The sequence below is a fragment of the Trachemys scripta genome, chromosome 1, assembly GCF_013100865.1.
Source record: "Trachemys scripta elegans isolate TJP31775 chromosome 1, CAS_Tse_1.0, whole genome shotgun sequence".
In the NCBI taxonomy this organism is placed as follows: domain Eukaryota; kingdom Metazoa; phylum Chordata; order Testudines; family Emydidae; genus Trachemys; species Trachemys scripta.
In genome coordinates this window covers 262,449,719-262,467,146 of record NC_048298.1, presented here as the reverse complement: position 1 = coordinate 262,467,146, position 17,428 = coordinate 262,449,719, and positions in this window count along the sequence as shown.

Sequence of the window (17,428 nt, the reverse complement as noted above, 5' to 3'; positions counted from 1 at the left end):
GACTAAGTTCTGAGCTCAGTTAGTCTGGACAGTTGCTCGGCAACTGAACCCATGCCATACAGTGATTGGAGATGACGGCTCTGTACTACCATATTTTACAGTAAAAAAAAAATCTCATGGAGTTTTACAGCTTCATCTGAGTGAACTATTATGGTAATACAATAAATAAAATAATTAATTAATTAAATCCACCATTACACCATTTTTCCTGTGATTACACCCCCCAGAGATGTCTCACATTCCACAGTTTGGGAACCTATGCGATTGAGTTCAGGAAGTTGTTAAACCTGCTCAGCAGGTGTTTTGCAGCTGGTGTGGAAGACTTCATTAAGAGAAAACATTACAACATGTACACACATAACCTGTTAGTCAGAAGCTGGAAGCTTCTGGCCAATCAGTAATGAGTTCTGTCAGGGATATAAAACATGCAGCTATGTTGAGCACTAGTCAATACCAGCCTAGCCTTGCAGGGAGGAGATAGAGGTGACAGAGGTAACCAAGACTGAATCTGTGTGCTGGATCTCAATACAGTTTTTGGTAGTTTTACAGGGTACTTGGAGACTATCAATCTGCACCATTTATATGCTAAGGTATTTATAAAGTCTTAGTCCAAGGAAGGAAAATATTTTTTTTAAATACAGCAATGAGTTATAGTTAATCTACTTGCCTAAAAGTCTTCTGCTTTAATAAATTTGTTAGTCTCTAAGGTGCCACAAGTACTCCGGTTCTTTTTGCGGATACAGACTAACACGGCTGCTACTCTGAAACCTGCTTTACTCTTGTTATTCTAAGAAGCAGGCTTAGAATTAAGTAACTTGGGCAAATGTATTTGTGTGAATATATATGTTATTCAGACACAAGTCAGATCGAGCGAAATAGTCCAAAGCTGATCTGCACTGGATGGCAGGGAGCGCACAGGCTTCAGGGTCATTCTCTGCAGCTTGGACATACAGAAAAAAGATAGAGATGCCAGGGTTAGCTCAGGCTGAATCTGTGGGCTAGATCTCAATACCGTTTCCTGTAATTTTAGAAAAGTCAGTGGGATTGAGCCTGGAAAAATACCACAAAAAAGGAATTGTAGACTAGAGGCCAAATGTCTTCATGAATTGTATGACATCATTGAACCAAAGATACTATGTCAGCCTAATAGCTACGGTAGCTTTCTTTATTTGAAGTACTGTATGTATTCAATATTGTGGATGCTGAAACAATTGGTTATGTGATACAACTAAATTTTTTATCTAATTGCCAATGTAATACCCAGGGTTAGCGTACATGAAAGCAGATCTCTAATCTCTGTACTTATTTTGTGAGGTATATATAGGCCCTGAGTTATATTTTTCATTCTAAAAGAACATAAATATCTAATTAGAGAAGCAAGGCAGGTAAGGTAATATTTTGGATGGTGAAAATGCTGGTGAAAGAGACAAGCTTTTGAATTACACAGAGTCCTGAAGAAGAGCTCTGTGTAGCTCGAAAGCTTGTCTCTTTCACCAGCAGAAGTTGTTCCAATAACGGATATTATCTCACACACCTTGTCTTTCTAATATCCATTCTAATATTCTGGGACCAACAACAACACTACAAACAAACCTTTAGTTAGTGACAGCTAGGATGCATTGTAAATGCTGTGTTATAACAGTTTATCTTTGGAGTATTATTCAGTAAAAAGAAATATGAAACTCCTAAATGTGTGTGTGTGTGTGTAATTGGCTAAAGACTGGTACTGGATTCCCAGAAGAAAAAATAAATAAAGAAATAAAGTGAATCTTCTTATAATTTCCACTTGTAGCATTTAAAGAGTTGCTATAGAACAGTGGTTCTCAAAGCCGGTCCGCTGCTTGTTCAGGGAAAGCCCCTGGCAGGCCAGGCCGGTTTGTTTACCAGCCGCGTCCGCAGATTCAGCCGATTGCGGCTCCCACTGGCCGCAGTTCGCTGCTCCAGGCCAATGGGGGCTGCGGGAATTGGCGCGGGCCGAGGGATGTGCTGTCCACGGCTTCCCGCAGCCCCCATTGGCCTGCAGTGGTGAACCGCGGCTGGTGGGAGCCGCAATTGGCCGAACCTGCAGACGCGGCAGGTAAACAAACCAGCCCCGCCCACCAGGGGCTTTTCCTGTACAAGCGGCGGACCGGCTTTGAGAACCACTGCTATAGAAAACCCTGCTGTTGTCTCTTGCAAAGGGAGTTGGAACCCTCCTTCCAGTTGATGTCATGGAATCTTCTCACACTGACGATACATCTCCATGGGAGGAAATCACAGTTATTAGGAAGACGTGTGTAATAGTAATGGGCTGTTTAATTATTAGAAATATAGATACCTGCATTTGTGATAATAAGGAGAATGGCATGGTGAATTACTTGCCAAGTGCAAAGGTTGTGAATCTCCTGAGACATCTAGATAGACTTATGTGCAGTGTTGAGGTGGAGCCGGTGGTTGTACTACATGTAAGTACAGTGATATAGGGACCATAGAAGAGAGGCTATGGAGGCCAATTTTAGGCTGCTAGACAAAGGATTAATGTCCAGGACCTCCATGGTAGTATTCTCTGAAATGTTTCCAGTTCCATGATTCCATTTTTTTAAAGGCTCCAGAAGTGAGCCTGACAATTACAGGCTGCTAAGCCTAACTTCAGTACCAGGCAAACTGGTCGAAACTGTCATAAAAAAAGAATTATAAGACTTATAGATAAACACAGTTTGTTGGGGGAAGAGTCAACATCGTTTTTGCAAAGGGAAACATTGCTTCCCCAATCTATTAGAATTCTTTTAGGGAGTCAACAAACATGTGGACAAGGGTGATCCAGTGGATATAGTGACCTTGGATTTCCAGAAAGCCTTTGACAAGGTCCCTCACCAAAGGCTCTTAAGCAAAGTAAGCAGTCATGGGATAGGAGGGAAGGTCTTCTCATGGATCAGTAACTGGAAACAAAGGGGAGAAGTAAATGGTCAGATTTCAGAAAGGAAAGAGGTAGTGATATACCCCAAGGATCTGTACTGGGACCAGTGCTATTCAACATATTCATAAATGAATTGGAAAAAGGAGTAAGCAGTGAGGTGGCAAAGTTTGTAAATGAAACACCTTTACTCAAAATAGTTAAGTCCAAATCTGACTGCAATGATTACAAAGGGATCTCACAAAACTGGGTGAGTGGGATACAAAATGGCAGATGAAATTCAATGTTGATAGATTCAAATTAATGCATATTGGGAAACATAATCCCAACCATACATACAAAATGGTGGGGTCTAAATTAGCTGTTACCACGAAAGAAAGAGATGTTGGAGTCATTGTGGATCATACTCCGAAAACACCTGCTCAATGTGCAGCAACAATCAAAAAATATAACAGAATGTTAGGAACCATTAGGAAAGGGATAAATAATCACCTTGATTAATTGGTTCTTCTGCCCTCATATAGATTGCGCCAATCACAAAACGTCTTCCATTCTTCTCTTATCCTGGTCTTCTTTCTCCATGTGCGGCCATGTCTTTTCACAATGAAATCTTCCCATCTCTTTGGAGGTCAGCTGAGTAGTCATTTCAGTTCCTGTGGGTACCACTCAGTGACAGCTGCAGTCCATCGATTGTCAGAGAGCCTTGCTGTATGCCCAGGCCATCACATTTTACTGTACCTGCTTTCAACAATGATGGCCTGCACTGCACTCTGCTGTCTGACCACTTCATTGGGGACTTTGCTGCAGATTGAAATCCACAGAATTTTTCTTGCCATAGCGCTCTCCGTGACAGACAATTGTAGTACCTCTATCGTCGTCAGCGCCCATGGTCCCTTGAAATATGTGTTAATTATTTATGCAAACAATCTGTTCCACCTTGTATTTAGCTGCAACGCTCTGTTTTCCAGATCTGAAGAAGATCTCTCTGTCATCTCGAAAGCTTGTCTCTCTCACCAACAGAAGTTGATCCAATAAAAGATATTACCTTACACATCTTGTCTCACAGATAAACTTGGCAGAATTCAAATTTTATTTTTAATAATATTCATGGGTAATATTAATATTTATTTTAAGCATTTTTTCAATGTTTATTTAAATATTCACACTTGTGGGAAATTATAGGGGGTGTTAGACAATAATTATTTAATTACAGTAGACACTGACATTCAACAAGTTAAACTTTTATAAGTGTTAAACACAAATTGTCAATATCACATGTCTAACCATCTGAAAGAAATATCATTACATAAAATCCTAAGAAATACTCAAGCACCATTTTTCTTACTTTGTCTATCTGTAAATTTTTATTATAATCTGTTTTTGGTTTGGGGGTATTTTTGGATAGTTTGTGTGTGTATAGTGACATTGACATTACCAGTAAAAATCTAATCCTTCCAAGCCTAACTACAGACAAGTACTTTGCCATGGAACAATGATTCACAGAATAACCATTGCATTAAATACCTCTAGAAATCAGACTGCTTCTACTACTAACTGCAAAATTAACATGTTCACCCTGCATTATGGAGTCCATCTATAGGACTTCAAGGAGACAAGAACTATACATAGTGAGCCAGAACCTGTTCTCAGCTCCAGTGCTGTAAATCCAGAATAACACCCTATTTATACTAATGGAATGCAATATTATTATATAAACCGTAAAAAAGAAAGGAAAATATGCAATCCTAAACCAGGACAAGTTGTGATAGGAGTGACTTTGGCAAAATAATGAAGGTATGTATACACTGCAATCCAAGGTGTGATTGCAGCCCAGGACGATATATCTATGTTAGTGTTACCTGCGCTAGCACTGCTAAAAATTCCAGTGTAGATGTAGCAGCATGGGCTTCAGTATAGGTTAGCAATGCAAGTATGCACTTAGGGGTGGCATACTCAGGCCTGTGCTACTGCATCTACACTGCTATTTCTAGCTGCGCTAGCATGAGTAAAGTTAGCAAGGGTATGTCTACCCATGTTACAATCACAACTCAGATTGCAGTGTAGACATAACCTTAACTAATAATAGTACTATAGGAACAATAAGGCTACTTGCCTCACTCCCTTGAGTCATTGTGTTTAAGATCAAGGGGTTACTCATGTGACTAAGGCAAAGAGGACTTTGAACCAGATGTACTGTTAACCATGTCCTCTCTTAAGTCAAACTGATCCGTTAAATAATGTGCTGATAATATACTTTAGGTTTAATTATCTAGAGAGTGATGATAAATTACTGTTCACTGAAATAGTTAGGATGCTTTTCTTGTTTCCTTTCTTACATTTACTAAAAGCAAACTATCTAATTAAACTTTATTTGTCTTGTTATTCGGTCACCCCCATGAGATATAGTACAAAACAAGGATTAAATGCCAGACTGTAGTGAATACTTTATGGAGTGAATATGTTTATTTAAGTAAACACAATTTTTATTTAATTTATTGCACTCATAAATTCCCATTTTAAACAAATCCAAAATAAATAAATAAAATTAAGATAGCATTTTGTTGAAGTGTGCAGTAATCAAAAGTGGACATGGGGTTGGGATGTTCAAAGGTACTTATGTGACCTACATTGAAGGATCAAGCCACTTTACTTACCAATTTGATGCTACAGAATTATTTTATATGACAAAGTATTTGCACAGATGATGAATTCATACATAAGAAAAGACATACTGGGACAGACCAACAGCTATTAGCCAGGATGGGCATGGATGGTGTTCCTAGCCTCTGTTTCCCAGAAGCTGGGAATGGGCAATACGGGATGGTTCATTTGATGATTACCTGTTATGCTCATTCCCTCTGGGGCACCTGGTATTGGCCACTCTCAGAAGACAGGATACTAGGCCAGAAGGAATCATAGAATCACTGCAACTTGAGACCATTACTCCTTGTTCTGTCTTCTGCCACCACTGAGAACAGACGAGCTCCATCCTCTTTGGAACCCCCCTTCAGGTAGTTGAAGGCTGCTATCAAATCCCCCCTCATTCTTCTCTTCTGGAGACTAAACAATCCCAGTTCCCTCAGCCTCTCCTCATAAGTCATGTGCTCCAGACCCCTAATCATTTTTGTTGCCCTCCGTTGGACTCTTTCCAATTTTTCCACATCCTTCTTGTAGTGTGGGGCCCAAAACTGGACACAGTATTCCAGATGAGGCCTCACNTCCAATTTTTCCAATTGATTCCTTGAGGACCTGCTCCATGATTTTTCCAGGGATTGAGGTGAGGCTGACTGGCCTGTAGTTCCCCGGATCCTCCTTCTTCCCTTTTTTAAAGATGGGGAACTGTGGGCTGACCCAGTATGGCCACTCTTATGTTCCTATATTCAAATAAAATCTAGTGCCACTCTGGTCATTAATATAATTGTGAAATGTATATACAGATACTGTGTAAGGAGTTATCTATTGTGACAGTGCACCTCTTTCATTACATCTCCTAACTTCCATTGCAGTAAAACCTTTTCTTATACTAGCTACAATCATCAGCCAACATTTCTAATCCACTCTGGGCCCAGGTCCTCTGGGAACCAAGGCCCCCTTCTCAAACAGAAATAAACGAAAGTTTTCCTTTATAGAGAAAAATCTGTTCTTTACCTAAGAGAGACCTTATCCCTTGGTTGCACACAACCCTTCTGCAGCTTCTCCTCTCTCCTCTTCCAGTGGAAGAAGTTTTTTAAATGTTATAGGCGGCCCTTAATTGAACTTAGATTTAAGTCTTTCAGTTCATGGATAAAAAGGGCTTTAATCATTCTACGACTGATATACCTGCCTTTAACTACCCTTTAAGAACCGTTAGGTCTGACTTGGTCACATTATATATTCTGAAAATATATTGTAAAGTCTGTATTATAGTATTAGTCACAAGCAAAAGTGAAAAATAGGTTTTCTTCCAGATGGCAGATGTCTGTTCATCTATCTGTTTACATGTAAATTGTGTATTGTCTTATTTACAGGAGGTCACCAATCACCAGTGTGAACAGAATGCAAATTAAGGATTGTGAAAACTTCAGAGAAAACAATCTAATGGGAAGAAAAAAAGCCCTAGGGAGAGGAGGATCAACCTATCTGGTGGCTGCATCGAAAAGCTTTGCTTGACTATTTTTGGTGAGAGCCAAATAGGACATCTAGGCACCCTTCCCTGAGGCATAAAAGGATAGTGCTTTGGCTTCATGAAAAAAAGCGGTCTCAGCCAGTTTTAGTTGAAAATGCTGGAGAGCACTTTGCGTGAGATCAGCTTCTTTAGACAATAAAGCAACTTGTTAGGTAAGCTTAGTTTCTTAGAAAGTGTGTTATAATTTTCTTTTATATCTAGCCATCGGTTTCCAATATTCTTGCTCATTATTGCTTGAATCCCTATTGTTTGAGTTGAATCTTACAAGCTGGTATGTACTGTTACTTTGGGAAAACCAGGTTTTGTAATTACTGTGACTATCCAGTTATTAGGGACTGGACACTGCAGGGATTGCTCAGACAACTTGGTTGGTGTGTGCCTATCACTATCTGTACAGAGGGAGCAAGGCCTGCGGATGTCTGGAAATCACTACTGCCGGGGGCTGTTTGTTTCAAAGATCTGATCCATAGCAGGAAGAGACAAGATGGCTTTATGCTAAGGGCGTGGTAGTCATGTGCTTCACAACTCTGAGTAGCTTTGGGGAGTGTCACCAATATATCTTCATATGCTGAAGGCAAGATACAGAGTAAAATCCAATGTAGTCACAATAGTACAAGTATATGTGCTGATCTCAGCAGCCCCTAAGAAAGAAATTGATTCATTTTATAACAATCTATAGAAAGTACTAAAAGAAGTTTCAGAATGAGAGATGTTTTTGGTTATGGGAGATTTTAATACAAAAGCTGCATCAGACTGGAATTCCTTGGCTTGAGCAATAGGCAGATTTAGGGTTGGTGAAGAAAACAAAGGAGGAGAAAGGTTACTAAATTCCAGTTTAAGCAACAACCTGTTGATATTGAACATGCTATTTTAACAAAGAAAGCCTCACAGGAAGTTCACTTGTGGATTTAGGTTTCACCTGATGGACAAAGTAAGAACATGAATCACAGATAGAAATCAAGTGTGTTGTCATGTAGATCACTTGAGGCTGATATGGGCTTGAGGCTGACAGCAACTAAAAATAACTTTAGTTCTATGATGTGGAAAATTGAAAGAACCAGAAAACGGAAAAGTAAAAAAAAATTGTGAGAAAAATCATGATGTCTATTAGAAGAAGAAATGAATATTGAAGAGACAAGAAGCAGTGTAACAAAATAGATTACAGGTTCAGTTGAACAAACATTGGACTACAAGGCCAACATGAAGAAAACAAGGTGGATAACAGAATAAGTGCTGCAGTTGAGTGACAAGGATAGGAAGCTGAAGGAGAATTAAAAGGAAGACAGAAGTCCAATGGTCTGACTACTAAGACTGACTAGAGAGATAAAACACTTACTTCCTTTTACCTATGCATAGCAGTGAGACTTTTTAACTCTTTACAGGTAGCACAATTAGAGAACAGCTACTAAGAGGGATTTTATAGCTGCTGGCTGGCTGGGTGTCTATAAAAGGACACCCCCCTACCCTTCATTTATCACACCTGCCACTCAGCAGGATGGCAGTGCTGGTTTGTAGCCTATTAAATCAGTGATATTAGTGAATAACACATAGCAGCTGAGAGATCAGGATAAACTGTAAAGCAGCTGTACTGAGAAGAACTAAAGATCTTTCTGCAGGAGTTTTCTTAAGAGGCACTGACCATAATTGCATAACCCTATCAATCTCTCATCAGTTGTGGAAGGGTAGATGATCTGATAATGGTGGCTCAGTCACTAAGATCACTAAGCAGGTGGAGAAACATTTCTTGACTACTCTATTCACTCTAACTCTGCAGGTCTCTCTCCCTTACGTTTCCTCACCTTCTCTCATCTTGCTGCCACTAACTGATACTTACAAAATTCTAACATCTGTTTGCCAGATGGTTACAGTTTTTTTCTCTGCAGCATTAAAGTTAAACTAAGCTAATTGCAGATAAACTGAGATTGGGAACCATTACAAAGTGGCAACAAATTTTTACTGAATTATCACCCAGGAATAAGTTTCAGACTCATTGTTAGAGATTTAAGTATGTATCTAAAGGAAATTTTAAAATACAATATTTAGACTGAGTTAATTATCAACCTTTAATCAACATATCAGTAGATCAGATTAAACCTATTGTCCCAGCATGATGTTTAATGCATTAGCTACACTCTGGCTGAAAGGCAGTGCCACTGCGGTTATCCATCCACAGAGTCTGAAAACTCAGATTAAATATCCAAAAATTATTGAAACTAGAATTATTTCATCTTTGAACATTAGACTCGTTTAAAATAAGCCTGGAGTTCAAGTTCTAGGGCCTGATCCAAAACCCAGTGAAGTCAATAGGTATCTTGAATGGACTTTGAATCTTGACTTCGGATCAGGTCCTATATGCATTTGTGAACTTTAGCCCTTGTTTGCAAATGCTCAGTGAATGTGGGCTAAGCATATTCACACAGCTGAGGACCTTGCAAGCCTCCCTCTCCTAATTGGCTTCTTTTGACTCTCCTCCCACATAGCTCCATCTGCACAAACACAGTCCAGGAGTTAGATGACATTAGCAGTTGGACAGGGATAAGTAGGGCCATGGTAAAGTTCCTTGGGGTTGTTTCAGAGGGAGGTGTGTCTGTGGAACAGATAGAAAGTGGTCAATGGGAGAGGGATAAATAACTACACAAGGTGCAAGGCAGTGGAGAAGCAGGACTAATCTCTCCATGACCTACCACACCAACTATTCAGGGATGCTGTCGTTAACAGAACCCAGGGTAACATTTTTCTAGTCTATTGCTAGGGTGTTTGCAGTTCAGGGCCCTGGGCTGTGGAACTCTATACCGCAAGAGAATAGGGTGAGTCCAAGCTGACTGCTTTAAAGCATAATGCAAGATTCATCTTTTCACACCCAGTCTTCTCTGGCTCGTGTTGGCAGAAGCCTTCCTCGGGGAGTAGCCGAAAGCAAAGAATACAGTAAATAAATGAGGAAATGAAATAGAGCTAGACACATGGATTTTTCACTTTGATGGTAATTTTTTAAAGGAAAAAAATCATTTGGGGACATTTTTGAATTTTTTAGCAAATCAAAAAGTTGAGAATAAATTGTTTTCAGTTGAACTAAATGTTTTATTTTGATTACAACAACAGTTAGATTTATATGTTTTTGATTTAAAAAAATAAATAAATTAAAGGAAACATATTGAAACCAAAATGTTTTGAATTGAAAAAAATGAAACATTTAATTTTGCAAATTTTGAAACAAAACCAGATTTTTTTTGTTTTTTCCAAAACAAACAATTTGACAAAATCAGCGTGAAAATGTGAAATGTTTAGTAGTTGCCAAATCTGCATATGTTTTTGCCACACAAAGTTTCAGCCTAAAAGTTTCCCCCAGCTCTAATGTGAATGCGAGGGGTGGATTCTAGGTGTTTTTTTTTTTTAAATAAAACAAAACAAAAACATAATTATATAAAACTAGCTTTCATTTAGATGATGGTGTTAGGTGCAATAGAAATGTATAGCTTATATTAGATCACATAGAACCTCAAATCTCCAGGAGAACGTAAAGAATTTGCTCTAACTGCATCCGCTATAAAGCAATGCATAGGGGTTAGTTCATGGATTATTTAGGGTAAACACAGCCCCACTCTTCTTGCACTGTGAACACTAAGGAGAATTACTCAAGTATACTGAAGAAGAATAGACCTCTAAGTAATTCAATTTATTTTTAAAGGATCATTTAATTATACATTATTGGTTAAAATATAGAAGTGCTGAGGTGGAATTGAATTAGAATTACATTAATTCTGTCTCCCCAGCAGCTGCCATGAATGCATCAATAATGCATTAATTCGTTTAAAAGAAAAGAATAGGAAAGGAATAGTAATTTTGATTCCTGGGATCCTAAGGTGGGTTTATTATTCCATGTATACCATCGGCTGTTTACGTTTAACAATCAGTGCTGTTTATATAAAAATATCTTATTTTAGATGTATTTTGCATGAAATGACAATGTTAATAGAGTTTCTTTAAAAGAATTGTGTTTTCTTTTCTTTTCTTTTTTAATAAAGATTTTTAAGGAAGTATTGTTTCCCTAATGGCAATTAATTCTGTTTATAATCCCATGTACCTAAAACACTTAACACACTTGTTTTGTTTCTGGACATTTTTTAAATAAAAGCAACAGAAATGAAGGACTATATTTACAAACTGGAGAAGGAAGAATTGGAGGTGACCCCACACCTCATTTTAACCTTCAGTCCCATGGGACACTCATGTGGGAGCTCTAGTTTCATATTCTCTCTCTGAAGTAGACTGTTCCCCTTCCTAGGTAAATGCGCTAGGCTCCAGATTATAGAGTCACTCTTTTTCTGCCTCATTGACAATTTCAGTATTTTATACAAAGTGGAGCAGCTTCAAGTGGAAAGATTAAGAGACACCCATACCAGCATACCCTCTAATGTTGTGGTTAGGACAATCACCTTGAAGGAGAAGTGATGTTTTTCCATGTCCCTGCTCCAGGGTGGGGAGTTGAAACTTGATCTCCTGCCTTCTATGTAAGCACCTTTTGGGCTAACATTAATAAGGGAATCACCACCTTCTTCTCTGGTTTTGTGAATGTAGTCACATTGGTGGGGGGGAGAGTGAAGCGAGGGGCAAAGCTATTCTGTAAATTTGTGTCTAATTCACAAGTAATTTTGGATTGACTATTAATCTGAATGTCTTTCTGACAGATATGCTTTAGTTCTACCACTAGTAACATGCTTTAGTTCTACCACTAGTAACTAGGCTTAGTGACAGAGAGTCCTGAGGTACCTTTAAGACTAACAGATGTATTGGAGCATAAGCTTTCGTGGGTGAATGCCCACTTTGTCGGATGCTCCAATACATCTGTTAGTCTTAAAGGTGCCACGGGACTCTTTGTTGCTTTTTACAGATCCAGACTACCATGGCTACCCCTTTAAAGGAAAAAAATCATTTGGAGACATTTTTGAATTTTTTAGCAAATCAAAAAGTTGAGAATAAATTGTTTTCGGTTGAATTAAATGTTTTATTCTGATTACAACAACAGTTAGATTTATATGTTTTTGATTTAAACATATAAATGTCTGATACTAGGCTTAGTGAAGGTATCATTGGGTAAAATGTTATGGTCTGTTTTATGCAGGAGATTGGTCTAAATTATAACAATGGTCCTTTCTGGCCTTAATGTCTATACATTTATGAAATGGGTGAATGAGTTTCCAAAATACTTATTATTTGGGAAGGCTGTTGAAACATAAATATATCAGTCTTTCTCTTCTGAGAAGTCAAAGGAGCCAGATTGATTGGCTATAAATATCCCTTCCATCCGGGTGTTAGATTAACTAATGTCACAGAAGAAATAGTCAGATTTTCTGGTTTAGTGAGGCTGCTTTGAGCTGAACCAGTGACATATATTGACTTTAAAGCCAGCGTATCTGTCTTAGAAGAATCACCCTAGTGGATCATTCAGTGGCTTCTAGATCACTCCTCCCTGCTGCTGATATAGCAGGAAAAAGAGGATCTGCCTTGAGTAAAGGGGCATGGCTGTCACACCCATGCCCACCCCTGGTGTGGTTTTGACCCCCCCAAAACAGTGTGTTGCCAGTTCAAGCTAGATCTGTGCTCAGGATTTTCTAACTTGTTCTAACCCAGGACAGAGGGACTGGCCCTGCACAGAGACTGCATCAGGGTCAGGGGAGTTCAAAGATGATGTTTAATGATAACTCTGCATACACATCCCGATCTGCACTCCCAGCAGGACATCTGAACCCCAAGATCTGGCCAATCTACATTTCTCCACAGATAACCCAGAATTTTCCTGGAAATACTGCAGCTGTTTCCACTGCTGCTGCTTCAAATGGCCATTTAAGAAGAACAAACTCTTTCAAACATGGCTGTGAAACTGGACTATGTGATACTTTTTGAAGAACTCCATGGAACCCAATTATCATATAACTAGGGCCGGCGCAACCCATTAGATGACCTAGGTGGTCACCTAGTGCGCTACAATTTGGGGGGCGGTGACTGCAGCGGTATTTCGGAGGTGGGACTTTCTGCTGCCTCTGTGGGAGGTGGCATTTCGGGGTGGGACCTTCCGCTGCCTAGGGCTGCAGAAAAGCTGGCGGCACTCCTGCATATAACCCTTATGACTTCAGCTAGTTTCAGAATTCACTCTATCATGTACTTCAGGCAGGGTATAGTGCTGCTTTCCCACTTGCCCCTTTCTTGTTTTTTCATGTTGGGATACTTTAACTGCTCTTTGTTTACCTGGGATAGTTTGTAATATCACTTTTCAGGAGCTTAAAGATACAATTTTCTACCCACCTACAACTCAGAGTCTCTATCATTTGAAATTCCAAGAATGTAGGTATCTTGAATCCTATCTTGATTCTTAATTGCTTCCCATTTTCTTTCCAGCAGAGTCATCTTTATTGAGTGATTTTGCATGTTTAGAGATCACTTTTTCATTTTTATTGTCCCTTTAACCCCAGCGATGCATAGCTTCATCTCTGCTTATCGATGGCAACTTTTGAACCTAAGGATGACAACTTTCCGGAAACTGACTCCATTTTATCCACTAGGGCCTGGAGCTAAGCTAGTTCTAAGGGGTCAGCACTTCTGAATATCAGTCATCTTATTTAAGTGTTTAAATACAGATTTAATAACCTAACTTTCAGCACCCCTTTTAAAAAAATCCTGGCCTCCATTGCTGAGATTGAGTCCAGACTTCCATAACAAGTTCTATTTTCTATCCCTACTCCCTAAATTTTAATTGAAAGAAGCAATTTGTCTGAAAATGGGTGCTATAATTTTTCCTGAGAAATTGCAAAGTAGAAGAGAAAATGGTACTTCCAATGGCACTTCATCCAACATTAGTTGTGTTTTATAATGTAGAACAATGTTTAATAATTCTTCAGCCTTTTTTTACCTCAATACATGGATTTTAAAAAAACAAAACAAAACAAAAATCCCTCTATAGATTCAAGCACAGAACAGGAGCTTTAAAGGAATGTTATGCATGCCTTTTTGTTGTCAAGCACTGGATTTCTGATAGCTTTTTGGCTATGAAAATTCTATTCAGCCAACAATTAAAGTTTTGATCATCTAATTATATCACTTCTTTAAAAACAAAATAATGGGAATTGAAGGGTATTTTTAAAGTGACTTATCAAAGAGGTACTTCTTTTCTTACTTTCTATATTAATCATTACAATTAAACTCGTACATCTTTAGTGGAGAAACCAACATTTGGATTTGTTTAAGTGTTAGAAAATTCACACTCAAGACCAAATCCACAGTTGGTAGAATTATGCTGATTTATATCAGCTGAAGGACCTGGCCTTTAATTTTTGAAAATTGTGCAACTAAAAGTGGAAAAGTACAATATGTGTTTTACATGACAACATTTTTTTCAAATGTCAATGTATGGTTATTTTGGAAAAATAACAAATGTTGAATAAGGGAAGAAATGAAACAGAAGCAATGCATGCAAATTTCTGTGTGAAATCTTGAATGTCAATTATTAACCATTGAAGTTATCTTTAATATTCTGGACACTTTCCTGAATCTTACAAAAATCATCAGAAACAGTACTTTTCAAATTTTCAGCATTATCAGAAAGTAGAGTGACCAAGTCAATAGTCTCACTAGTTTGTTTCCTAATTCAATAAGTGTTGTTATTTTGCTGCATAGGTGTTGTCATATTCCAGAATTTACAGTGCAGAATGATTTGTGCAAAACATGGGAAGAAGCTGACATATGCTCCAATAGCTTGTGAATATTCTTCTCTGGCATGGTCTCAGAGTGTCAGTATATTTCACCATTGTATGAACCAACTATATCTGTGAAATAGTGTTTCCTAATATCCAACCTAAACCTCCCCCACTGAAACTTGAGACCATTACTCCTTGTTCTGTCATCTGCCACCACTGAGAACAGCCTCGTTCCATCCTCTTTGGAACCCCCTTCAGGTAGTTGAAGGCTTCTATCAAATCCCTCGCTCTTCTCTTCTGCAGCCTAAATAACCCCATTTCTCTCAATCTCTTCTTGTAAGTTTTATTTTATTTTATTTTATTTTATTTTATTTAGTGCGTACCATTAATATGGAGGAAAGGCCTGTTCAAAATGGCAGGAATAGAAGCATTTCCTAAAAATAGTCAGACACTGGCTTCACCTAATTGGCTTTGGAAATTTGCTCCATAACTGGATATCCATTATCAGGAATAAGTTGTCCCCAGCTGTTGCATGCAGAACAGAATTATCAGACATATAGATGAACACAACTTTACAATGAAGTTTTTTTAAAGGGAAATAATGCCTCACCAATCTGTTAGAATTCTTTGATTGGGGTCAACAAATGGACCGGGGTGATCCAGTGGATATAGTGTACTTGGACTTTCAAAAAGCCTTTGATAAGATATCTCATCAAAAGCCTCTTAAGCAAAGTAAGGAGTCAGGATAAGAGGGAAGGTCCCCTCATAGATCAGTAACTGGTTAAAATACAGGAAAAAAAGGGTGGGAATAAATGGTCATTGTTTTGAGTGGAGAGAGGTAAATAGCAGTGTCTTCTGGGGCTCTGTACTGGGACCTTTGCTGTTCAACATATTCATAAATGATCTTGAAAATGGGGTATGCATTGAGGTGGCAAAATTTGCAGATGACACAAAATTAGTCAAGATAGTTAATTCCAAAACTAACTGCGAAGAGTTACAAAGGGATCTTGCTAAACTAGGTGAAAGAGATACAAAATGGCAGATGAAATTTAATGTTGATAAATGCAAAGTAATGCATATTGGAGAACATAATCTCAAATATATATACAAAATTATGGGGTCTAAATTAGCTGTCATCACTCAAGAAAGAGATTGTGGACAGTTCTCTGAAAACATCCATTCAATGTGCAGTGTCAGTCAAAAACGCAAACAGAATGTTAGGAACCATTAGGAAAGGGATAGACAATAAGATGAAAATTTCATAATGATGCTATATAAATCAATGGTTTGCCCACATCTTGAATATTGTGTGCAGTTCTGGTTGTCCCATCTCAAAAAAGGTATATTTGAATTGGAAAAGATACAGATAAGGGCAACAAAAATGGTTAGGGGTATGGAACAGTTTCCATATGAGGAGAGATTAATAAGACTGGGACTTTTGGAAAAGAGATGACTAGGAGGGGATATGACAGAGGTCTATAAAATCATGAATGGTGTGCAGAAAGTGAATAAGGACCTGTAATTTACTCCTTCATATAACACAAAAACCAGGGGTCATGCAAGGAAATTAATAGGCATCAGGTTTAAAATAAACAAAACAAAGTACTTCACACAATGCAAAATCAACTTTTGGAACTCATTGCCAGGGGATTATGTGAAGGCCAAAAATATAACAGGGTTCAAAAAAAAATTAGACACGTTCATGGAGAATAGGTACATCAATAGCTATTAGCCAAGATTGTCACGTATGCAACTCTATGCACTGGGTGTCCCTAGCCTCTGACTGCCAGAAGCTGGGACTGGATGATGGAGGTGGATCATTCAATGATTGCATGTTCTGTTCATTCCCTCTGAAGCACTTGGCAATGTCCACTGTTGGAAGACAGGATACTGGGCTTGATGGACTATTGGTCTGACCCAGTATGACCTTATGTTCTTAGGCAAGATAAGTAAGAGAGCACTCCCTTACTCCTCTTTGTATTCTACCTTAATCACAGGTAGTAGAGGGGTAGGAGAGATAGCATTTGCAAGGCTCCTACCCTTCTTCCGCATGTTGGAAGAGAGTAGGTAGGCAAGGTTGGGAAGTAAGAGCAATAGCTCCAGCAACTCAATGTGCCAGGGAAGTAGCCTGTGCCAGGTATAGAACTGGCACAGATATTTTCCTCCTGATGTGTGTGTGAGGGAATCATAGGGGGAAAGGGGGTAGGAGACTGGGAAGCAGATTGTAATTCTGAGTGTAAATCTGGCTCCTGGTTGAAGAATATAAGAATTGGGTAGTATTTCTTCAAATAGTTTGTGAACCCTCTAGTGGTACTCGCTGTCTTCTATATTTCAAAAGCCACCAGAAACCTGCCAGAGAAGCAGTCTGTGTATGTAGGCAGGCCTGGCATGGTAGTTAGTAAAAACAATAATTTGAACCCCAATATGTTCAGGGGGTTCCTTCCTATTACATTTGTTGTTGCAAAGAGCAACAGACACAACATTGTGTTCTGAGGCAGTACAACTATGTATTGCCCTTTGTTTGAGGTTATTAACTAGCTTAAAATGTTGCAAAGAAAAGTTATTACAAAATTAAATATTACATCACTTTCATTCCACATGGCCATCTAAGAAATAGTTAAGAATCTCACACATATTCAGATTACAGCTGCAGAAAATAATCTTTTTAGCCATAAGAAACCT